The 25,722-nt window shown below is 34.6% G+C and overlaps 1 protein-coding gene across 1 annotated transcript in view; it reads left to right on the top strand.

Moving 5' to 3' along the window:
• ZNF385D (zinc finger protein 385D) overlaps positions 1-25,722 on the top strand; it is a 538,925-nt gene that overhangs the window by 270,204 nt on the left and 242,999 nt on the right. The window lies entirely within an intron of this gene.

Raw genomic sequence — 25,722 nt, 5'->3', positions numbered from 1 at the left:
ATTTATTCTTCCGAAGTTGATAAAATGAGTACCATTAAATTGGGTAATAATAACTACTATTCAGCTGTCGATTTGCTTAATTCCGAGAGCGAATAGAGTCCCACTGGGAGAAAGGCGCTATATATAAATGCTTATTATTATTATTAATATGGCATAAATAATTTGGGTAACTTAACTAATTGAGTATACACATTTCTATTACATTGGAATGGCCTATACAATTAAGCTACCAAAGTTTTAGGGGGATATAGGTCTGAAAAGTGTGTGTAATGATTTATATATCATTAATATTGCATTAAGTGATAATGCCTTTATATTGGGCTGACAATGCATTTTAAAAGACACTTTTGAAAGTCTAAATTACACAAACACTCACACACATGCGCAGCTCCCTTATCATATATCTCTCTTTAAATCCATTCTCTCTCTTATTCCCTTGTTTTTCTCTTAATTCAGCCCCCATATTGTACAGTCTGACTCTTAAAATACCTTGAAGACCACTCAACATTTAGGGCTTGTTCTTAAATTTATATAGATATGTCACTACTTGTGCTTTAGTTCCAAATTCAGATGTTTTTCATATTTCTCTAATAAGCAGTAGTGATGTCGCGAACTGTTCGCCGGAGAACAGTTCCCGGCGATCTTAGCTTGTTCGCGTTCTCCGCGGCGGGCGAACATATGCGATGTTCGATCCGCCCCTATTCGTCATCATTGAGTAAACTTTGACCCTGTATCTCACAGTCTGCAGAAACATTTCAGCCAATCAGCAGCAGACACTCCCTCCCAGACCCTACCAGCTCCTGGGCAGCAGCCATTTTAGATTCATTACGATCCTGCATTCTTAGTGAGAGGAGGGTTAGTGCTGCTTCTGTTGATTTTATAGGGAAATTGATAGCTAGGCTAGCATATTCAGTGTCCACTACAGTCCTGAAGGGACTTTTAGATGGCAATATACATTTGATTCACCCTTAATCATTGCTATAATGATTGCATATATAAGGGTGAATAACCCGGAAACATTGCTGTCTGTGATGTTTTGGATTCCGAGTGTTCCAATAAACAAATAATATTACTACCTTCAATAGTGCTGTGGGATTATTGGGACTTGTGCTTATAATTGAGTAATGGGTTAATGCAGCCAACCCTATCCCTACCGGTGCACATATGAAGAAGGTTTGGTAAAGTGCTGTATATATGTGTTTTTGATTCATCATGTTAACCAATTAGGATTGTGAATGTGTTCAGCACAACTGTCAAAGGTTGAGCCAAAAGCCTGAGCACCAACAGTAATAAACCTTTCAAATTTTTTATAATTTGTGCTTCGGGCCTTAAGTGGTATAGGCAAGGGAAAAAAAAATGTGCGAGAGCGAGGCCTGTAAATCACCCGTACGAACGTGTTGGAGGTGTTTTTTCTTTCATTTTTTGGATTATTTCTGCCTATATCTGTATAGAAAGATACTGTACATTGGGATCGTTCAAAATTTAGTGGTTGTTTCTTACATATCTTTCCTGATTTCTAATTATAGAATGCTAATTCAAACCTGTCTTAGATTTGAGCAGGACATGATTTACATGTGGCCTCTAAGTTGTGCACTAAATAGTTTTTTCACTGGTGAAAGTAAACTTTTAAACCGGGTGGGTTAGCATGCATATTACAAGTTGAAAGTAAAAAGTTAGAGTGCAAGTGAAACTCGAATGCACGCTAACTTCAGGGACTTTGCAACCGCGTTAACTTCTTCTCTCCATATACTTTAATAGACTGCCCTTTTAAAAAAAAAAAAAACACTAACATCTATCGCTTCGGTTCGCTCACTAACCCGACCAAAAGTGCTTAATAGCCAAGGGTTGTTATGAATATTTTATATGCCAATGCTCTTCACGTAGAAGAAAATGTTTCTTTTTATTTTGATATATACTTTATACAGTATATATATATATATATATATATATAATATATATATATATATATAATAAATATATATATATATATAATATTATTATATATAAAGTTTGTTTTTCTTATACCTATTTATGGATATTGAATATATAGACAGTGTTGGGTTAGTGCGCGAAAAACATTGCAATGTAAAATATTTACATTAAATTACATCGTAACACATTATAAAATATTAAAATTGATTCAACTGCTTTTTTCAAGTTTAAAGGTATTTAACTGAAAAGGGTTCCAAGTGTATTTATATATGTGTTATATTACATACGTATGTATATATGCACATACATTGATCATATACCTTTTAACCCTTATATAAAAATGAATTAATATTTTATTGAATAATTGTTGTTAGAAAGTGTATATATAATAGTGGTTAAACTTTATTTGAGATGTATTTATGTTGTATTTGGTGCACATTTTTTTTTTTAAACTTTTTTTATATAAGGTCTTTTTTTATATAAGGTCTGCATTAACTTGACGAGTGCAAGTTTTTGTTTGCGCTCGAGTTAGGGTTGGCCACCCTTTTGCCCAAAAATTCCTGGGGACACTTTTAAAGTGGGCGTGGAGAGGGTGTGGCTTGGGGCGTGGGTTGTGGCGTGGCTTGTCACCGGCCTCAAATTAATTATGAAATTAATTTATATATATATATATATATATATTATATAAAATATATATTATATATAAGATATATATTATATAGATATAAATAAATTAAAATATATATATATATATATATAATATATATATATATACCCATATACAATATATATACATATATACAAAAACAATGCAATTAGCAGTAGGTATAGCTTTATACAGGTGCAGGCAGGGATGAATGAGGATGCAGAAATTAGGTTGCTTAATATCAAAAACATTTGCCCATTAGCCCAAAAACATTTTTGGGCTAATGGGCAAATGTTTTTGATATTAAGCAATTTGCAAGTAACGGTGGACAGTTGAGGTGCAGGGGCCTGTATATCAGGACCAGTTGTATCATACAGGGGTGTTTACTTACTGAGAAGATGGTGTCCCTTGCAAGTTGCAGCCCGCGGCCAGCCCACCGCACCAACGACTGACCTCTCAGTCTGCCGCTCTCTGCTGGATCGTCATGTGACGAATACCCTCCTCAACCTTCTTCCCCCCTCCTACACCACCATCCTCCAGACTCCACCTACCCAGTATTGTAGTAGTAACCACCCTGGGCTAAGAGCTCCCCTGGCCAGCTAATTTTTTTAAAAATCTTTGCTCACTGCTGCTTGCTGTACCAGGGGAGCTCTTACCCCGGGACATTTCAGTGTAGTTCCGGGACACGGGACATGCAGGGTCAGACCGGGACTTTCCAGGTGATACCGGGGCAGGTGGCAACCCTAGCTCGAGTGAACCCTTTACTTAGATTTTTAGAGCGCAATTTGTAATCTAGTCCATAATCAAGGGAGTTGTAAGGAGGATTATCTTCTCTTTTTTCATTTTGACAGTTTTAAATTATTGTTAAGCATATATTTCCACTGGAATGCAGTGCTTGATTACTAATAGAGTCTATATATACTTAATGATTTAGTTTAATGTGCCTGTAAAGAGCTATTTTTACTTTAACAAGAAATAACATTTAAAAACTCACTTTACAAGTATGGCCCAGAACCTGTCTATACGTCAGAGACCAACTAATGAAAAATAAAATACTTTAATCCATACAACAGGATATTTTTTGCATTAGTGTAGTAATAAAATAGTATGACTATTTAAGAATCATGTTGGTTCTAATAGTTTATGTACAAAAAAAGTATCTTAAATATATTATATCCTAATTTATAAATCTTATAAATATTTCATAATTCTATAAATAAGAAATTGTTTAAAAGCAACCAAATTATATTAACTAAGCATATCACATGTGAATATTACACAAGAAAAACAAGTCTTGAATATTATCGGGTTGTTGATCGTTAAATAATTATGGGGGAGTAGGATTTTTTATATATAAAATGTTTAGTTATGCATAATGAAACAATTTTCATTATATTGTCATTAATTTTTATTTTTTGCTAACTTTTCATGTAATTAGCTGTGAAAATTGAGCCATTTCTAACTCTCAGACCTTAAAATGCTCTTGCTTAAATTCTAAAGGATAGCCCTTCTACATAATTGTCTCTAACTGATTTAAATGGATAAGAAACTGCATAACAACTCAGTTCATAATAATTTTATGACAGTGTGTTAGCTTTAATAGTCTGCAGCCTAAACCCTGATTGGCCTCCTCCAAATTAAAGCAAATGGTGGATGGAGTTGACTATTGAAAAATAAATTGCAGTGAAAAATGAATCTGTTGGTTTTTTTTTTACATAAGGGGCTCCATGTACGAAGCAGCGAAAGCTGATCCGGGAGCCTTTGCGGGGCAGGTTCACCATATGCGAGCCTGCTTCCCCACAATGTAAGGAAGCAGCGGTCATTAGACCACTGCTTCTTACACCCTACGCCACCTCTTGTAGGTGGGCAGGGCAAAATCACAGAGAGCACGCTCGGCTCTCGGTGATTGGACAGGCCCCTTCAGTCGCGTGTTTAGTCCGTGCGATTGAGAGGGGGGCGGGCAATTACACACTCCGATGAGCGTGTAATGATACATACGGAGCAAGCGGATCAACAGATCTGCTGCCGTGTGTAGCGAAGGTGGGCGGACAGCTTCGCAAGTTGAGAAGGTGTCTGCCTGCCATTTAGTACATGAGCCCAAGGACTTAGCTGGTATGTTAATCTATAGCAACTCAACAGAAAATGCCTTATACTTACAAGGTTTTTACTGTCCCTTTAAAGCCTTATTTTTTTTATTCACTTGAAATTTAAAAAGTATGTAAACTTAGAGAAAAACAGACGTCAATAACACTTTACACCAGCCATCTTGTTTAACACTTAGCAGCTTGGTTTCACACCAGCAATATACACTAGACCATAGTTTGCAAAAGGCTGTAAAAGTAACTTAAAGGGACATAAAACCCAATTTTAATTCTTTCATGATTTATAAAGAGCATGCCATTTTAAACAACTTTTCTAATTTACTTCTTTTATATAATTTGCTTTCATTCTCATTATATCCTTTTCTGAAAATCCTATCTAGATAGGCTCAGTAGTTGCTGATTGGTGGCTGCAAGATGCCTTGTTTGATTGGCTCACCCATGTGCATTGTTATTTCTTCAACAAAGGATAATTAAAGAATGTAGAAAATTAGATAATAGAAGTAAATTGGAATGTTGTTTGAAATTGTATTATCTACCTGAATCATGAAATTTTTTTGGGGGTATAGTGTCCCATTAAAGGGACAGTCTACAATAGAATGGTTATTTTTTTTAAAGATAGATAATCCCTTTATTACCAACTCCCCAGTTTTGCATAACCACCACAGTTATATTAATATACATTTTACCTCTGTGATTACCTTGTATCTAAGAATCTTCTGACAGCCCCCTGATCACATGACTTTTTATTTATCTTCTATTGACTTGCATATAAGCCAATTAGTGCTGTGTTTTGCTGACTCTTAAATAACTCCCCGGGTGTGAACACAATGTTATCTATATGGCCCACATGAACTAGCAGTCTCCTGTTGTGAAAAGCTAATAACAAAGTATGTGATCAGAGGCTGTCTTTAGTGGTTTAGAAACAGGCAGAAAATTAGAGGTTTAAATTTTATAAAGTATATTAATATAACAATGTTGGTTGTGCAAAGCTGGGGAATGGGTAGTAAAGGTGTTATCTATCTTTTAAACAATAACAATTTTAGTATAGACTGTCCCTTTAATGAATTTGATCATTTTTACATTGCAATGTCTCTATATATTTGATTGGGTAATACATTTGGTTAGGATATTAACCATCAATTAACTTTTCTGACTTTTTTAAATATTTATTTTAAAATAAAAATATAAATGATCTTAACACTGTTTTTTGTTTGTACAACGCTAGGATTTACTTTCACTTTAAGAGTAAAAAGTAGTGTAGTAAATAAGCAATCTGATTGGCAATAACTAAATAACTAAATGACTAAGTGCTATACTTAGTGTTAAATGCATCAGATCTTAGAAGCCCTTCCATAAGTGTTTGTTTTAAAAGTTTGCAATAAAATATTTGTCTGACCCATTGAGTGCAAAACATTTCTGCTTTCCCCTTTTCCCCCCGTAAAGTATTAGTAAAGGAAAATTGTGTTCCTTGGTACAAAAAAATTAAATTATCATGTTGACCTTTTCATTGCTAAATTTATTCTTCTAGGCTTCTATAAAAATGTATATCTGAGATGTGTTAAGTTTAGGGTTTGAGAAATGTAATCAAGAACTGACCCTTTTCTGAGATACAGATTAGACAGAATGTCATTGTACCCTCCTCATCCTATAATATGCTATTTATAACGTGGATCATTGCTATTCTAGGCATCCCTGCATCCACAATAAAATCTTTCTAAAGCATTAAATACAATACCAAGCTGAAAATGTTATCAGTCATGTGGATCAATAATGAATTCAAAAAGATTTATTGACTTGATTTCTTTTTCGATTATTTTTACCACTCTGTTAGTTTTATTGGGCGTAAAATAATAGATCAAACATTTATACAGAATACTTATTAAGTCATTTTGCTGAGTAGGTAATCTATTAATTAAAGCTTAACATTCCATATGTGTTTTATACAGTGCAGAATAGTAACGTGTAATAAAGTATAATGCAGTTAGATGTGATGTGCTCAGAAAATACTCCAACAGCAATTTTACATTTTACAGTTCATAATACCCATGTAATATGTCAATTTCTTGAATTCAGTGACGTGTGGTGAGGTCAAAGGCTGGTGAGGTACTGGCTGTGATACGCCCGAGTGAGAGCTCTCTCACACTCTCTCTCTCTCTCACACACTCTCTTTCTCTCACTCTCTCTCACTCTCTCTCTCTCTCTCTCTCTCTCTCTCTCTCACACTCTCTCACACTCTCTCTCTCAAACACGGTCTCTCTCTCTCACACTCTCTCTGTCTCACACTCTCTCTCATGCTCTCTCTCACACACACTCTCTCTCACACTCTCTCTCTCAAACACTCTCTCTCATACTTTCTCTCTCTCACACTCTCTCTCTCACTCTCTTTCTCACTCTCTCTCTCTCACTCTTTCTCACTCTCTCTCTCACTCTCGCTCACTCTCTCTGTCTCTCTCTCTCACATACACACACACTCTATCACACACACACACTCTCTCTCACACACTTTATCTACTACTCTGTCTCTCTCTCACTCTCTCTCACACTCTCTCTCTCTCACACTCTCTCTCTCACACTCTCTCTCTCTCACACTCTCTCACACACTCTCTCTCTCATGCTCTCTCTCTCACACACACTCTCACTCTCTCTCACACTCTCTCACACTCTCTCTCTCAAACACTCTCTCTCATACTTTCTCTCACTCTCACACTCTCTCTCTCACTCTTTCTCACTCTCTCTCACTCTCTCTGTCTGTCTCTCTCTCACACACACACACACTCTATCACACACACACACTCTCTCTCACACACTTTATCTACTTATGCTCTCCTTCTCCTTGCATTAAAATGGGTTGTGGTTTCACTTAGCAAAACCTATTATTGTATATACAAAAATAAACCTAAAACATTTCCTATACAGTTAACACTCTACAGCTGGTTTAAATATTTATTGGAAACACATTAAGGAGGAAAAATGTTCAGCACACTCACTGTAACAATCACAGAGCTATTGATAAGTTCAGTGTGTCATTATTATTAACTACTGTGTATTTTTATGTTTGTGCACTTGAAAACATAGGTCAGGTTACATTAAAGCACTAGAAGATGCTAAGATTTCAATGCCACATACACACAGAAGTTTCCTCTTGAGACCAGCAGTGCTCTGCGACTTTTAAACAGAACTTTAATTATGTATTTAACCCCATTGCGGGAGTTAAATGCAAATTAAAGCATGTACTTTTTTGTCATTATTATGGTCATTTGATATGAATCAGTAAGGGCAAGATGTGTAATTTTGTCAATAAATTCCTCCTACGTTTTTTAGATGCATTATTATTATTTTTTTATGTTTGTAATTAATAATATATTTTGTATTGTGTATTTTTTAAATGTATACTACCAGGTACATGACTGTTCATCTCTTGTTATTGGAAAAACTGTAAAATAGAAGAAAGAGAGGGGTGCCTCATGTGTAGAATCACCAAATCAAAAAAAGCCAAAGCTTATGCACTCGAGCCAAATTGGTACTCACATTTAAAATAAGCACCCCAATTGTGCGTAATGGGAAGCAGACTGACATAAATATTGGATTGTCAGTACACCCAGTCCAGGATATCCCCACCAGGTGTGTCTGTCATGGAGAGTCAAGACAACAAAGGAAACCACATGTGCAGATCAACCATTGGAACAATGGAGATAATTATGCCAAATTAGTACTCACAATATCCAATAGCACACCTATGTGCTGGTAGATGCATACTGATAATTTTAGGTTAGGGCGTATTAGCTCACCCACTCCAGGTGTTACCAATGATATGGTCCAAAAACAGGATAAATACACAAACAGCCCAATATTGGGAAATGAGAGGTAAGGTAGAAACCACTATACTTTGATTTTATCCCCTTTCTGAACTGTTCTATTTTAAAGATGAAAATATTCCAAAATCCAAACTGTTCTGAAATCCAAACCTTTTCCGGTCCCAAGAAGTTTGGATAAAGTTTTTTTTTTTTTTTACATATATATATAGTATCACACAAAGGTGAGTACACTCCTCACATGTTTGTAAATATGTTATTATGTCTTTTCATGTGACTGAAGAAATGACACTTTGCTACAAAGTAAAGTAATGAGTGTACAGCCTGTATAACAGTGTAAATTTGCTGTCCCCTCAAAATAACTCAACACACAGCCATAAATGTTTAAACCGTTGGCAACAAAAGTGAAATGTCCAAATTGGGCCCAAAATGTTAATATTTTATGTGGCCACCATTATTTTCCAGCACTGCCTTAACCCTCTTGGGCATGGAGTTCATCAGAGCTTCACAGGTTGCCACTGGAGTCCTCTTCCACTCCTCCATGACGACATCACAGAGCTGGTGGATGTTAGAGACCTTGCGCTCCCCTACCTTCAGTTTGAGGATGCCCTACATATGCTCAATAGGGTTTAGGCCTGGATACATGCTTGGCCAGTCCATCACCTTTACCCTCAGCTTCTTTAGCAAGGCAGTGGTCGTCTTGGAGGTGTGTTTGGGTTAGTTATCATGTAGGAATACTTCCCTGCAGCCCAGTCTCTAAAGGGAGGGGATCATGCTCTGCTTCAGTATGTCACAGTACATGTTGGCATTCCCTCAATGAACTGTAGCTCCCCAGTGCCAGCAGCAATCATGCAGGCCCAGACCATGACACTCCCACCACCATGCTTGAGGGTAGGCAAGACACACTTGTCTTTGTACTCCTCACCTTGTTGCCGCTACACACGCTTGACACCATCTGAACCAAATAAGTTTATCTTGGTCTCATTGGACCACAGGACATGGTTCCAGTATTGTCTTCAGCAAACTGTTTGTGGGCTATCTTGTGCATCATGTTAAGAAGAGGCTTCCTTCTGGGACGACAGCCATGCAGACCAATTTGATGCAGTGTGCGTTGTATGGTTTGAGCACTGACAGGCTGACTCCCCAGCCCTTCAACCTCTGCAGCAATGCTGGCAGCACTCATACGTCTATTTCCCAAAGACAACCTTTGGATATGATGATGAGCACGTACACTCAACTTCTTTGGTCGATCATGGCGATGCCTGTTCTGAGTGGAACCTGTCCTGTGAAACTGCTGTATGGTGTTGCCCACTGTGCTGCAGCTCAGTTTCAGGGTCTTGGCAAACTTCTTTTAGCCTAGGCCATATTTATGTAGAGCAACAATTCTTTTTTTCAGATCCTCAGAGAGTTCTTTGCCATGAGGTGCCATGTTGAACTTCCAGTGATCAGTATAAGAGAGTGTGAGAGCAGCGATAATAAAACCTGCTCCCCATTCACACCTGAGACCTTGAAACACTAACAAGTCACATGACACCAGGGAGGGAAAATGGCTAATTGGGCCCAATTTGTACTCACTTTTGTTGCCAAAGTTTTAGACATTAATGGCTGTGTGTATTTTGAGGGGACAGCAAATGTACACTGTTATACAGGCTGTGCACTCACTACTTTACATTGTAGCAAAGTGTCATTTCTTCAGTGTTGTCACATGAAAAGATATAATAAAATATTTACAAAAATGTGAGAGGTGTACTCACTTTTGTGGGATACTGTATATATATATATATATATATATATATATATATATATATATATATATATAAAACAATCTAAATGATTATTTTTAAACATTTTTTTTTTCCGTTAACAATAGAAAGGGGGCATGTTATTAAAGGGACATGGAACCCTAGTGTTTTATTTCATGATTTAGACAGAGCATTCAATTTGAAACAACTTTCTAATTTACTTCAATTATCAATTTTTATTAATTCTCTAGGTACCTTTTTTTGAAATGCAGGGACGTAAGCTCAGAAGAGTGTGTGTGTCTTGAGCACTGTATGTCAGCAGTTTTGCAAGAATGATATACATTAGAAAGAGCACTAGATGACAGCACCATTTTCTGTCATGTAGTGCTCCAGACACTTTTGTAGGTATTTTCCAACAAAAAATACCATAAGAAAATTTGATAATAACTGTAAATTGGACATTTTTTTAAATTGCATGCTCTGATACACAAAATAAAATTGTTAGATTTCATACACCTTTAAAAGGAGATGCTATAAATGATAATGTGATTAAAACCTGTCTCTTTACAGAGTGATGTTTTATTTAACTTAACACATTCAAAGGAGTGTGTCCAGATAATGTTACAGATTTTAAATAAGATTATATTGATTGTATACAGAAATATTTTTAGATGATTGTTGAATTGCTTATGATTTTCATTACTAAATACCTGTATGTTTGTTTTTAGTAGCAATTTTGAAAGGAGGTATTTTGGCCTACATAAAGTCAAACAGTTTAAATGCTTAAAGGGACATTAAACCCCAATTTTTTCTTTCATGATTCAGATAGAGAATACCATTTTAAACAACTTTCTAATTTACTTATATAATCTAATTTGCTTCATTATCTTGATATTCTTTCCTGAAAAGCATATCTAGATATGCTCAGTAGTTTCTGATGGCTGCACGTATTTGCCTCATGTGATTGGCTCATCGATGTGCATTGCTATTTCTTTAACAAAAGATATCTAAAGAATGAAGCAAATTAGATTATATAAGTAAATTAGAAAGTTGTTTAAAATGGTATTCTCTATCTGAATCATGGAAACAAGGCCAGTAGAATAAATTACACTCCAAGTGGGGTATAGAAGAAATAAGGTAATAAAATCTTAATTTTTCATTGTTCTATCCATGTATTGGTGATTGGTTTACGGACAGATATAAGATAAAGAAGCAGATATATGTATACAAAGTGATACAGTAATGAGATCTGATTATACCTACAAGCTCAACCCATTTTATTAGGTTGTGGCTTCAAAACACAAAACCAGCTAATTCATATACACAAATAAACCTTAAAAAAACAAATCTCATACAGTTTATACTCTGCAGCTGGTAAAAAAAAATTGGAAACATATTAAGGGAAAAACAATTGTATAGTATACTGTAACAACCTTGGTGATTGCTTCAGAATTTTAAAGGAGCACAACTGCGGAGTTCTAAGGAGACTGTAAATGATGTTATTGTTTCACAAGGCTTATAATTTCCAATTAGGAAGGGAATCTAGGCTGCCAGAAGTGATTTTAATACTTGCAGTAATTTTAGGAAACTAACGGCTAGATTACGAGTTTTGCGTTAGAGGCTATGCGGTGCAATCGAGCAGTTTGGTCTCACCGCTCACTTACCTGCAACGCTGGTATTACAGGTTTTTACAAACCCGGCGTTAAAAGGCAAGAAATGAGCATTGAGCAAAATTTTGCTCCTTACCACACTCCAATACCAGCGCTGCTTAAGTTAGCGGTGAGCTGGTCATACATGCTCGTGCACGATTTCCCTATAGGCTGAGAAAAAGTCTAACACCTGCCAAAAAGCAGAGTAAAACTCAGTAATGCAGCCCCATTGATTCCTATGTGGAAATAAAATGTATGTCTACACCTAACACCCTAACATGAACCCCGAGTCTAAACATCCCTAATTTTACACTTATTAACCTTAATCTGCCACCCCCGATATCGCCAACACCTACATTATATTTATTAACCACTAATCTGCCACTCCGGACACCACCACCACCTACATTATACTTATGAACCCCTAATCTGCTGCCCCCAACATCGCCGACACCTACATTATATTTATTAACCCCTAATCTGCTACCCCAATGTCGCCGCAACCTACCTACATTTATTAACCCCTAATCTGCCGCCCCCAACGTCGCCGCCACTATACTAAATGTACTAATAGTTACATTGTAGCTATCTTAGGGTTTATTTTTATTTTACAGGCAAGTTTTCTATTTATTTTAACTAGGTAGAATAGTTATTAAATAGTTATTAACTATTTAATAACTACCTAGCTAAAATAAATACAAAAGTACCTGTAAAATAAAACCTAACCTATGTTACAATAACACCTAACACTACACTATAATTTAATAAATTAACTAAATTAACAACAATTAAATAAATTAAATTAGCTAAAGTACAAAAACCCCCACTAAATTATAGAAAATAATAAACAAATTTCAAGAAATTTAAACTAATTACACCTAATCTAATAGCCCTATCAAAGTAAAAAAAAGCCCCCCAAAATAAAAAAAACCCTAGCCTAAACTAAACTACCGATAGCCCTTAAAAGGGCCTTTTGCGGGGCATTGCCCCAAAGTAATCAGCTCTTTTATCTGTAAAAAAAAATACAAACAACCCCCCAACAGTAAAACCCACCACCCACACAACCAACCCCCCAAATAAAATACTATCTAAAAAAACCTAAGCTCCCCATTGCCCTTAAAAGGGCATTTGGATGGGCATTGCCCTTACAAGGGCAGTTAGCTCTTTTGCGGCCCAAACCCTAACCGAAAAATAAAACCCAATACACCCTTAAAAAATCCTAACACTAACCCCCTGAAGATGGATTTACAGTTCTGAAGACCGGACATCCATCCTCAAGGAAGCAGCAGAAGTCTTCATCCAACTGGGCCGAAGTCCTCAACGAAGCCGGGAGAAGTCTTTATCCAAGACAGGTGAAGTGGTCCTCCAGACGGCATCTTCTATCTTCATCCATCCGACACAGAGCGGGTCCATTAGCGCGGCAGATTAGGGGTTAATAAATGTAGGTAGGTGGCGGTGATGTTAGGGACGGCAAATTAGGGGTTAATAATATTTAACTAATGTTTGCGAGGCAGAGTGCGGCGGTTTAGGGGTTAATATGTTTATTATAGTGGCAGCGAAGTTGGGGGCTTCAGATTAGGGGTTAATAAGTGTAGGTAGGTTGCGGCAACATTGGGGGCGGCAGATTAGGGGTTAATAAATATAATGTAGGTGTCAGCGATGTTGGGGCACCAGATTAGGGGTTCATAAATATAATGTAGGTGGCGGCAGTGTCCGGAGCGGCAGATTAGGGGTTAAAAATGTTATTTTAGTGTTTGTGATGCGGGAGGACCTCGGTTTAGGGGTTAATATGTAGTTTATGGGTGTTAGTGTACTTTTTAGCACTTTAGTTATGAGTTTTATGTTACGGCGTTGTACCATAAAACTCTTAACTACTAACTTTTAAATGCGTTAGGACTCTTGATGGGGTAGGGTGTACCGCTCACTTTTTGGCCTCCCAGGACAGATTCGTAATATCAGCGCTATGGAAGTCCCACAGAAAAAAGACTTTACGAAGTTTACGTAAGTCGTTTTGCGGTAAGGCCAAAGAAGTGTGCGGTGCCCCTAAACCTGCAAGACTCGTAATAGCAGCGGTAGGGAGAAAGCAGCGTTAGGACCTGCTTTTTCAGCCTAACGCACAACTCGTAATCTAGCCGTAAGTCTCCAAAGAGGAAACTAATGTATAAAGTTACCAGCTGTAAAGTTAAATTACCAGAGAGGAGAGAGTGGTAAGTATAGTATTCAGAAGATGTCACTCTGAATGCGGAGTTACAGTCCGTGATAACTTTAACTAGTCTTTGTAAAGGAAACAGAAAAGGAATAATACCTTGATTATGCAGCAATTAATACTATTAGGAAGATGCTTCTAATCCGTTGAGACAGAGAAAGTTTCAGCTTGTAAGAACGCTACTCGGGACGTCACAAAATTAGGAAGGGCTTAGTTCCGGTCACGAAGAATGTTTGCAATTGAGCCATAGTTAGGAGAAACAATCCCAGTGAAGACGAACTCTATCCTTTTAGTTTATTGGATTGAAGTAGTTGATATCTTCCTAGATTCAGGAGGGTGATTAGAACAGGAGAGGTGAGTTTTGAGCAGCTGAGAGCAATATTTGGTTATTTACTGCTAAAGTCTTTAGGTGCGTGTCTTACAGGACACGGAGAGAAATAGAAACTTGTAACAAAGTAATCTCAGATGGGAAGTGAATTAGTCACAAGAACTTTGGTATAGTATGCTCTTGAAACAAAGATTCCCAGAGGAGCTCGGAGTGCTTAGCTGAACTAAACAAAATTGCTAAGCAGCTGAGTCAGTAAGTTTTCAGGATAAGAAGGCAAGATAGAAGGGGTTAAACGGATGACACATTGTTCCTGACATATACTGGCCCTTTAAAGAATAATTGTCTATGAGGATTTGTGGGCCATGGTAAAAAAGGCTGAATTACCAGAAAACATTACAAATGCATATACATGTATAAACACACACTGTAAGCTGTAGACATATAAGCAAAAGTGGTATTGTAAGTTCACCAAATCATGTGACCTTGCATGTATAAGTGTATGTGAGTGAGTTTGTGTCTCTCAGAGTATTTACTTGTGAGGTTTACAGTCTTTTGGCTAGATTACGAGTTTTGCGGTAAGAGGGGTGTGTTACTAACTTGCACGTTATTGTCACCGCATACTTACCTACAGTGCTGGTATTACAGATTTTTACAAACCCGGCGTTAGCAGGCAAGAAGTGAGCGTAGAGCAAAATTGTGCTCCATACCGCACTCCATTACCAGCGCTGCTTAAGCTGATTGTACGTGCTCGTGCACGATTTCCCCATAGACATCAATGGGGAGAGATGGCTGAAAAAAAGGCTAAAAACTGCAATAAAGCAGCGTAAAGCTTTGTAACGCAGCCCCATTGATTCCTATGGGGAAACACATTTTATGTTTACACCTAACACCCTAACATGAACCTCGAGTCTAAACACTCCTAATCTTACACTTATTAGCCCCTAATCTGCCACCCCCGACATCGCCGACACCTACATTATACTTATTAACCCCTAATCTGCCGCTCCGGACATCGCCACCACTATAATAAAGCTATTAACCCCTAAACCGTCGCACTCCCGCATCACAAACACTAGTTAAATATTATTAAACACATTTTATGTTTACACATCTTTAATTATATTTAGATAGTTCTTCGGGGGTTAGTGTTAGAATTTTTTAAGGGTGTATTGGGTGGGTTTTATTTTTAGGTTAGGGCTTTGGGCCACAATAGAGCTAAATGCCCTGTTGGGGTGGTTGTTTGTAATTTTTTTTCAGGTAAAAGAGCTGATTTCTTTGGGGCAATGTCCCACAAAAGGCCCTTTTAAGGGCAATTGGTAGTTTAGTTTAGGATAGGGTTATTTTTATTTTGGGTGGTCTTTTTTATTTTGATAGGGCTATTAGATTAGGTGTAATTAGTTTAAATATCTTGTAATTTGTTTTTTTTTATTTTCTGTAATTTAGTGTTTGTTTTTTGTAATTTAGTTAATTGTATTTAATTTAGGGAATTTATTTCATTGTAGGGTTAGGTTAGGTGTTAGTGTAAGACAGGTTAGGTTTTATTTTACAGGTCAATTTGTATTTATTTTAGCTAGGTAGTTATTAAATAGTTAATAACTATTTAGTAACTATTCTACCTAGTTAAAATAAATACAAACTTGCCTGTAAAATAAAAATAAAACCTAAGCTAGATACAATGTAACTATTAGTTATATTGTAGCTAGCTTAGGGTTTATTTTACAGGTAAGTATTTAGTTTTAAATAGGAATTATTTAATTATTAATTGTAGGTTTTCTTTAGATTTATTTTAATTATATTTGTTAGGGGGGGTTAGGGTTAGAGTTAGACTTAGGGTTAGGGGTTAATAACTTTAGTATAGTGGCGGCGACGTTGGGGGCGGCAGATTAGGGGTTAATGATATTTAACTAGTGTTTGAGAGATGGGAGTGCAGCGGTTTAGGGGTTAATATGTTTATTATAGTGGCGGCGATGTCCGGAGCGGCAGATTAGGGGTTAATTTTTTTATTATAGTGTTTACGATGCGGGAGGGCCTCAGTTTAGGGGTTAATAGTTTATGGGTGTTAGTGTACTTTTTAGCACTTTAGTTATAAGTTTTATGCTACAGCTTTGTAGTGTAAAACTCATAACTACTGACTTTAGAATGCGGTACGAATATTGATGGTATAGGGTGTACCGCTCACTTTTTGGCCTCCCAGGACAAGCTTGTAATACTGGCGCTATGGAAGTCCCATTGAAAATAGACTAATCAATTGTGTAAATTGATTTGCGGCAAGGCCAAAAAAGTGTGCGGTGCCCCTAAATCTTCAAGACTCGTAATACTAGCGGTAGTAAAAAAAAAACAGCGTTATGAGGCTTAACGCTGCTTTTTTACTCATAACGCAAGACTCATAATCTAGCCGCATGTTTGGTAAGGAGAGTGTTAAATTGAATGCTGATATTAAAAGGAATTACTAACAGTATTGCAGTCCTATACTACTGACAGGTAGAAGATGACATTTTTTCCAAAGAATGTGTATGAACCAGCCAATGTCAAATAAAACACTTTTCCAGCAATTATGCACATTATGTCATAGGTTTACACAAGAATTTCCCTGTTGTGAATTAGAGGTCAGCTTGATAGGCGACATCAGTATTTTTTTCTAATCAGAACAATTTGTGACCCCATCACTTCCATAACTCTAGAGTAATTTTCAATAATTATGAGTAAGGACCAATTGATTGCTTTCTCTGACATTCTAATGGTAAGACAAATGTGTCATTCTATGATTTAAATATTTTTATAGAACAAGCGTAAAATTTGAATTTAGTCTAATTTATGATAGTAGTCATTGCTTAAGAGATTGCTAAAGAACAATATGTAGTAAACATTTAGTAAACTATACTGAAATAAGAAAGCAAACACTCTCAGTTTATTTTTGTGTGTGTTGTTTTTTTTTGTTACTTTTTATTCTGTAAGCTTATAGTAAATTCAAAGAAACTAAGTGCTGCTGTAAACAACTTTTATGTCTATCACAGAAAAAAACGCCTATCATTGTGGGTGTCCATACAAGGTTCTTTTTGTAGCTTTTATTGCCCATTTGTGATGAACAACATTGTATGGGCTCGATCTTATGTGACAATGGAATGTCTGAATACAAGTTACGTTTTATATACAGCTCCTTGAACTCATGTAATGTTATATATCTTTTTTGTGTCATACAGGGGCTGATTTATTAAGCAACGTATGCTGCTCATTCCATGCGAGCCTTCCGGCTCGCCGGAATCAGGATTTAAGAAACAGTGGTCGTAAGACTGCAATCATCCCGATCAGGTACGATTGGGATGATTGACACCCCCTGCTAGTGGTTAATTGGCTGTGAATGTGCAGTGGGCGGCATTGTACAAGCATTTTACAAGAAATGCTTGTGCAATGATAAATGCCGACAGCATATGCTGTCGGCATTTATTGATGTCGGACGGACATGATTAACTACAGCGAATAATGTCCGACCGCCATTTGTTAAATCTACCCCATAGTCTCTTGAGCATCATTTTAATGTATTTGATTTTTTTTCTTCAAATTTCTGCAACATGTACCTAGTTAAAGGATTGTCATGCAAATTTGTTAGATCAAATATTACAGTACGTCTTCGTATGTAAGATTCCATTACCTAATGCAAGAGACTGCCAACAGTGAACCAATAGATTGTTATATGTCTTGATAAGCACAATATTTTCATGTTCAAATTAGCTGTTAAGCTTATTAGAAATGTAGATAGATAGATAGATAGATAGATAGATAGATAGATAGATAGTGTACAATTTAAATGTATGAATAATTGGGGTCATGATAGAATTATCACATAGATCATAAACCACTCATTTCTAAAAAAAATAGTGTATACTTTAGATACACTTGCTGGGTTTTTTACAGCATAGTTTAATATGTAACAAGACTAAAGATTAAAAGAATTTAATTAGCTCATCCATCTTTGTTTCATTCTCAAGTGTAAGTTCCCCAAGAGTCAATATTCTAATGAAGTAATTAACCTCAATTTTAAAAATAGTTTTCATTTTACTCTAAATTCAGAACCATCATCACGCTTAGTTACCCAATCTTATTTTGTCCCAAATATATAATTAAATTTGCTTTGTATGAGGAAGGGGGAGCAGCAAGTGTCCCTTGACTCCCTTGAATTTTAGCATTTGTACTTTATAATTCCATTAACATAGAAAATATAAGCCAATATAAGTTTTCTATTTTAATTTGTAACTTTTACTTGGTTTATTTTCATGACATAATTACAAGTTACCCGTGGAGCTCTATATTTTTCAAGTGTCTTCATAGCCATTACATTGGGTTTGACTGGTGTCCTGTAGAAGATAATTAGGTTTTGATCTTTGCCTTTGCTGAAACCTTAAAATAATACTCTCTCTCTCTATCTCTCTCTCTCATTATTTGTTTATATAGAAAAAATAAAAATAGAAAACTATGATTAGATTACACATTTCTATTTTATGTGAAGTTAGAGTTTGCTCCTTAATACAGAATCTTTGCATAAAGTATTTTGAATTTGGAAAACCCCAGCATAAGGGCAAATACCACCAGACATCTAGGGATACTTTTGTGAAGTAATATAAAGAAGGATCAATTCCATATGTAGAAAAAATGCACTCTTATTGTAGTAATCCATATTCTATATCATGCAGAAAAAAAACTTTTCTCTTTAGAAAACATGTATGAACCAAATAGTTGGAAGAATTATGTCCTTCATGAACATTCACAAAAAATGTCTTTGATTAGAACGTTTGGTGAAGATTACATTGCACGATTAAAACATTAAAGGGACACAAAACCTGTCCCTTAAAAAGTAAATACATATTTAATGTAATACTTACCTTTAAAACCCTGCAAATGTTTGATTTTGCAATTTGAATAGAGCCTGCAATTTGAATCATATTTCCAATTTACTTCCATTATCAAATTTGCTTCATTTTCTTAGTACTCATTGTTAAAGGAGCTAGCTGAAAACACTAGGTCAGCCAATAACAAAAGCCATGTATGTGGAGCAACCAATCAGCAGCTAGCTTCCAATAGGGCATCGCTGCTTCTAAACCTACCTAGGCATGCTTTTCAGTTAAGGATACCAAGAGGGCAAAAAGCAAATTAAATCATACAATATTGTTTCAATTGGCATGCTCTATCTAAATTGTGAAAAAAAAAATTGGGTTTCATATCCCTTCATTATATTTTTTTTTTTAAAAAGCCTCAATTTTACTTTCACTTACTTTACACGAAATTTTCCCCATGTCTCAGTCCAATTTATTGTTCTTCAAGAAGAAGAACTCTATAACCAATCAGAAGTTATAACACTTGTTGCTATTCAGAATGAAGGAGAAAGTTCAAATTTTTAATTCAGAATTTTTTTAGGTACTAGTTTATAGCAGGGGACTTGTAGTTTATCTACTTGAATTCTCTGAACGTTACAGAACCTGGTTAATAGACCTTGAATACATTACTTCTGCATAAATTATTGAGATCATAAATATTTCTATAATTTACTTGAACAACCAAAGTGTTATTGAATGTTCTATAAGTGGAAAAATGTATAGGATAGATGAAAATATGAAACAGGAAAACTATAAAGGTCTATGTATGTTTTATGTGTATATATAATGGTGTGTATCTATATATCATTGAGTTTATTTTTAATTACTATTCTCAATAAAATGTGTAATGCTGTGAAACACATAAAGGCCGTTTGCAAAAAAAAAAAGATAAAAATTCACAAAACCATTATTACCATATAAATTATTCCATATTTAAATGTAAAGCAAACTTTAAAAAAAGGTTTTAACTCAACAATTTAAATCATTTCAAGTTATTTACAAATCAGTGTTCACATATGCCTTAGAAACAATAGAGTTAAAAAGGAATTATTATCTACTACCAAATATCTTGAACAGATAAAGATAATTTGGGATGTACAAGGCTTATTTCTAAGTTTTTATTGCAGATAGACCCAATTCAAAAGCAGTCTTAACTCATACATCTGGTGTTCCTCTACCACACAAAAGATAACATATCACATCTTGCAATATTTGCCAGCTAAACTGTAATCCTAAAGTAAGATTTTAGCTTTATTTTAGTGTTCATCTAGCATATAAATGCAATTAATTGGAAATTCAACTAATGCAAGATGCAAAGTTATGTATTTTAAATATAAAACAATCTTTTTTTTAAATTTCACACACAAAACAGTTATATGCATTCTTCAGGTTATAAATGAATAGACATTATTGAAATAGTATTTGCAAAGATAATATGAAATATTAATTGTTATACCAGTCCAATATTAGAATATCTAACATTTTAAAAAGAAATTAACAATATAAAGTTAAATTTAAGACAATACAAAAATAATAAGTAAAAGATAACCTTGAATTCAAATTTGCATAATATGCATAATTATCTTTTATAATAAAAATAGTTAAATAAGTCTTTTAGGAATGTGTGCCTTTTCCCATGTCAGTTCTAATGGCGTGATAAGCTCACTGCACAGAAAACAAGTTTAAACATTCTTGAGAATTAAAATATTAAATGCTTAAACAAATATATGACTGTGTATTTTGTAATTTACATAACTTTGAGGAACAGCATGAACGTTAAATAAAATATTTGTATCTAATCTGAATATTATGAGCTAGATTGTGAGTGGAACACAAAGTAGCCCTCCTGCTTGCATGTTAACCACTAAAATTAAACTTATTGCACATACAAGTTCAAAGTTAAAAGTTTATGCACAAGCACTAACCCAAAGCACACAAAAAATAGACTTTGAATAACGCGATCGTGTTAAGGTTTTCCCCATATCCTTAAAGGATTACTTTCTGTTATAATTTTTAAGCTAAACAACTAACATATTAAAGTTAATAAACATTAATTAAAACCTACTGACCTATATTTTCTCCGAAACGAAGTTTCATAACGTTTTAAAAGTTATATATTTTATTTGCCGATGATGTCACGTTATCCTGCCCACAATTTTCAGCACTGTGTGTTCAAAATACTTAAAGCAATAACTTTGTGTTTAAAGCGCCATTTTGAAACCTAGGTATTGTAAACGGATTGGTACAGAGCAAAGGATACCCACGGAGTGGGTTTGGAAAACAATTAAATTTGCAGACAAGATTTCTGATATTCGGTAGAGATATGTTAATGAAATGCTATTGATAAAAAGCGTATTTGGGGTAGTTAGTTAGTAACAGGCATATAAAATATTTACTTACAGTGGCCCTTTAAATGGAGTGCGAAAAAAGGGAAAAAACCTTAACACCAATACTCATGCGCAAACCCGACCACATTTTTCCAGGAACACTAACCGGACATGAAATATGAATATTTTACGTTTCAATGTTCTTCATATAGCAGAATATGTAGTCTATATATATATATATATATATATATATATATATATATATATATATATAATATATATATATATATATATATATATATATATATATAGTATATAAATGATGTTTTTTTTTGGTAAATATATATATATATATATATATATATATGTATGTGTGTGTTTTATATAAACAGAAATATTTACAGTAAATACACAAACACTTTATTAAATATGTTTTTTTACCTACTTGACAGCAAAGGGCTCCACAGCACTTTTTTTTCTAACAATCATATCTTTAAGCCCTTATAACTTTTTATGCACTTTTTTATATAATTTTTGTTAGACAGTGTTATTATGAGTGTAACCGTACTATGCTATGTATTTTTAATGTGTTTTGTGCAACTTTTTAGTGGAACATAACAGTTCACCAGAGTTCCGAAGTCTCGCTAACCCACTTACACTCGAGTGAACACATTTACTTTTAACTCGTAATACACACCATTTTCCGATGCGTGCAAAAAGCCAGGATGAAATCACTTATCGCTCACTCACAACAGTTAGCAAGCCACTCATAATTTAGCCGTATGTTTTTAATATTTTTATGATTTACAAACATTTCATCTTAGAAATCTATTATTTTAGTGCGGTCAATATTTTGTAACTATAGTTTTTTTTATCAAGGGACTTGTATATTCGATGAAATTAGCTCTCACTTCCATTACCAAATATATATTGCAACTTTATTTTTATTTTCAGATCCATTTTTTTGAAGACATTGTTTTTAGAACCATCTGTTTTATTCTTATAACAGTATTTGTTTCTTATGAGTGACTGAAAACTAGACTTCACCTCTTCATCTAACACCTAAAACATTCAGTCTGCCCCCACTTAAATCAAATATGGTACAATGCTGGGAAAAAATGTTCACTTGAATTTGGTTTGCAGTCCTTTGTGGATTGTTTGTGACCTGGAGTCACTTCTTGACTAATTCTCATTGTAAAGAGAAAAAACATCTATGATATTGTAATTAGATCTTGCAGTTATGCTTTAGGAGATTTATTTTTACAAAGTATATGTGTTTTTATGTGTTTGTGCACATGCAAAATTTAGAAGATATTTTGGTCTCTGGTTGTTTGCAATGTACTTATAGTTGTTTGTCTTTTGGGAATATGAAATATTTGATATATGAGGGAGAATAGGAGAGGGGGTGTGTGTTTATGTGTGAGATAGAGAGATAGAAAGGTTGTTTGTAGTTGTTGTTTTTCTTGTTGGACATGTGGTGAGAAAGAGAGAGAGATAGCGAGAGTGTGTGTGTGGTGTGAGAGAGAGAGATTATCATTTAAAGGGACACTGAACCCACATTTTTTATTTTGTGATTCAGATAGAGCATGCAATTTTAAGCAACTTTCTAATTTACTCCTATTATCAAATGTTCTTCATTCTCTTGGTATTTTTTATTTGAAAAGCAAGAATGTAAGTTTAGATGCTGGCCCATTGTTGATGAACAACCTTGGTTGTTCTTGCTGATTGGTGGATACATTCATCCACCAATAAACAAGTGCTGTCCAGGGTCCTAAACTTTCTTTTTCAAATAAAGATAGCAAGAGAACAAAGAGACATTGATAATAGGAGTAAATTAGAAAGCTGCTTAAAATTGCATGCTCTATCTGAATCAGAAAGAAAAAAATTTGGGTTCAGTATCCCTTTAAGCTACGAATGAACATCTTCAGGAGTAGCATTTAAAACCATTTTTATTTATTTTTTAAATAAAAAGAAAAAAGTAGTTTTATATGAATTAGTCTTCTAACAGAAATGGTATGGACAAATACAGTAAAGGAATTCAAGAAAGCCAGGGACATGCATAAGGCTATCCTAAAAACAAAAGTTTGCATGCAAAAGCTACCTATTGAATATAGCAGGTTATTTTTATTTTAACTTGTGTGTTTAAAATGTTAAATGGGAATACCAGGAATACAAGTATAGCTCCTGTCAATCTGTTATGTAGAACTATAAAATGCTTGCAGAACAGCCTCTAGAAAAAATAACTTGCACATTTTGGAAAAAGTTGTGGGTATTTATTTAACTGATTAAGGAAGACTTCAAAAAAATATTAAAGTGCATAGATCAAAAGCCATGGAGAAACAAGCTATACAATTGATGTGTGGCTCCTTTTTTCTATATACAGCTTGCTCAACAATATATTTTCCAGGAAACTTCAGTTTCAAAATAAATAATTATTGACATTGTGAATGTTTTTTATTATACTGCTGTCCGTCGATCAATAAACATTAATATTTCATGTTAAAGCAAATAAGGTTTTTATGCCTACCATAAATTCATCAAATTAATTTACTCATTTGATTCAGAAGGAATATATTGTTCATATTTTAATGTTATATTATTTTTGTTACTTTTTTTTCAAAATTTGTTATGCATTTTATTTAGAAATCATACTTTAAATATTTATTTTTTTGGATAAATTATTTTTATACACACATGGAACACTCATGTTCAGCCCATTTTACGAAAAAACAATTATGCTTTGTATTTAGTACACATTTCTATATGTTATTTTGCACATCCAGTGTACTTAAATTATCATTTATGCTGTGCATATTTAATATGATTTATGTAATTTACTTACACATTTCAAGTTTTTTATAAAATATGCCGATTTTCATTGTGCACTTTTATAAGGTATGTATCTCTTTCCCATACAAAAATGCAGACTATGCTCCTTAGTGAGACATCCTGGTTTCAGGGTAAAAACATGTCTTTATTAGACATGTGCATGGCGAAAAAATTCGGTTCGGTTCGGTTCGGATCGATTCGGATTTTTTCGAATTTCGGTTCGGAGCAATTCGAATTCGGAAAAATTTGAATCAATTCGGTTCGGATTTGTTTCGGATTCATTCGGATTCGAATAAATTCGGTTCGGATTTGTTTCAAATTCATTCGGATTCGAATAAATTCGGCTGGATTCGGTTCGATTCGGTTCGGTTCGGAAATTCGGAATTTCGGTAAGTGTTAGGTGGGATTAGACTAGTATTATGTACTGTACATTAGGTGTAACCCATAGCAGAGTGATATAACCTAATATACTGTACAATACTAGTGTAATCCATGGCCATCCGAATCTACCGAATAAATCCGAATAAATCCGAAGTTATTCGGATTTATTCGGTAGATTCGGCACTATTTTAATTCGGAGATTCGGTTCGATCCGAATCTCCGAATTTTCCTTATTTTCCGAATTTCCGAAACGAACTGAACCGAATCGCACATGTCTAGTCTTTATAGAATTCAACCATAGAAATAGTAGTACTGAATATAGTATATAATTTATATGGTATAGAACCTTGAATTAGTGTGTTAAACTCTATGTACCAGTTCCATTGAAAATACATGAATACATTAAAATGAAAAATAAAATCTGCTTTAATTTTAGAAAATATAAAATACTAAAATGGAGACTTGAAAAGATTTCTACTACTCAGCCTTCTTTTTGACAAAATACATTGTTTCCTCTTTGGGATAATTATATTTGATAAGTCTGTTGAAGTGTTTTAGCTCTTGTTTTGTAGACGTGAAACGTTTGATATATACAACATCAGCAGGTTATTTTCAACACAATTACAGTCATTCCTTTGATATATCTATCTAATGACATTATTTTATATTAGTTTTGCCCTACATTTGCAGCTGGAAACTATCAGTAAATAACCCCAAATTACTTTTATCTTGTTGTGCAATGCCTATGTGAAGTCTATAATCTCATTATTTTTTTTTATAGAATTTGAACAAAATTAAAGGCAGATGGATTAATTATTATCAGTATAATTGTTTAAGTATTACATCTCCTTTTTAAAGTCATATATACTTCACTACACCAAGTGCATAATTGTGCACAGT

The sequence above is a fragment of the Bombina bombina genome, chromosome 5 (assembly GCF_027579735.1).
Source record: "Bombina bombina isolate aBomBom1 chromosome 5, aBomBom1.pri, whole genome shotgun sequence".
Taxonomy (NCBI): domain Eukaryota; kingdom Metazoa; phylum Chordata; class Amphibia; order Anura; family Bombinatoridae; genus Bombina; species Bombina bombina.
The sequence above is the reverse complement of the archived record's forward strand: the minus strand, read 5'-3'. Positions and strand labels throughout refer to the sequence as shown.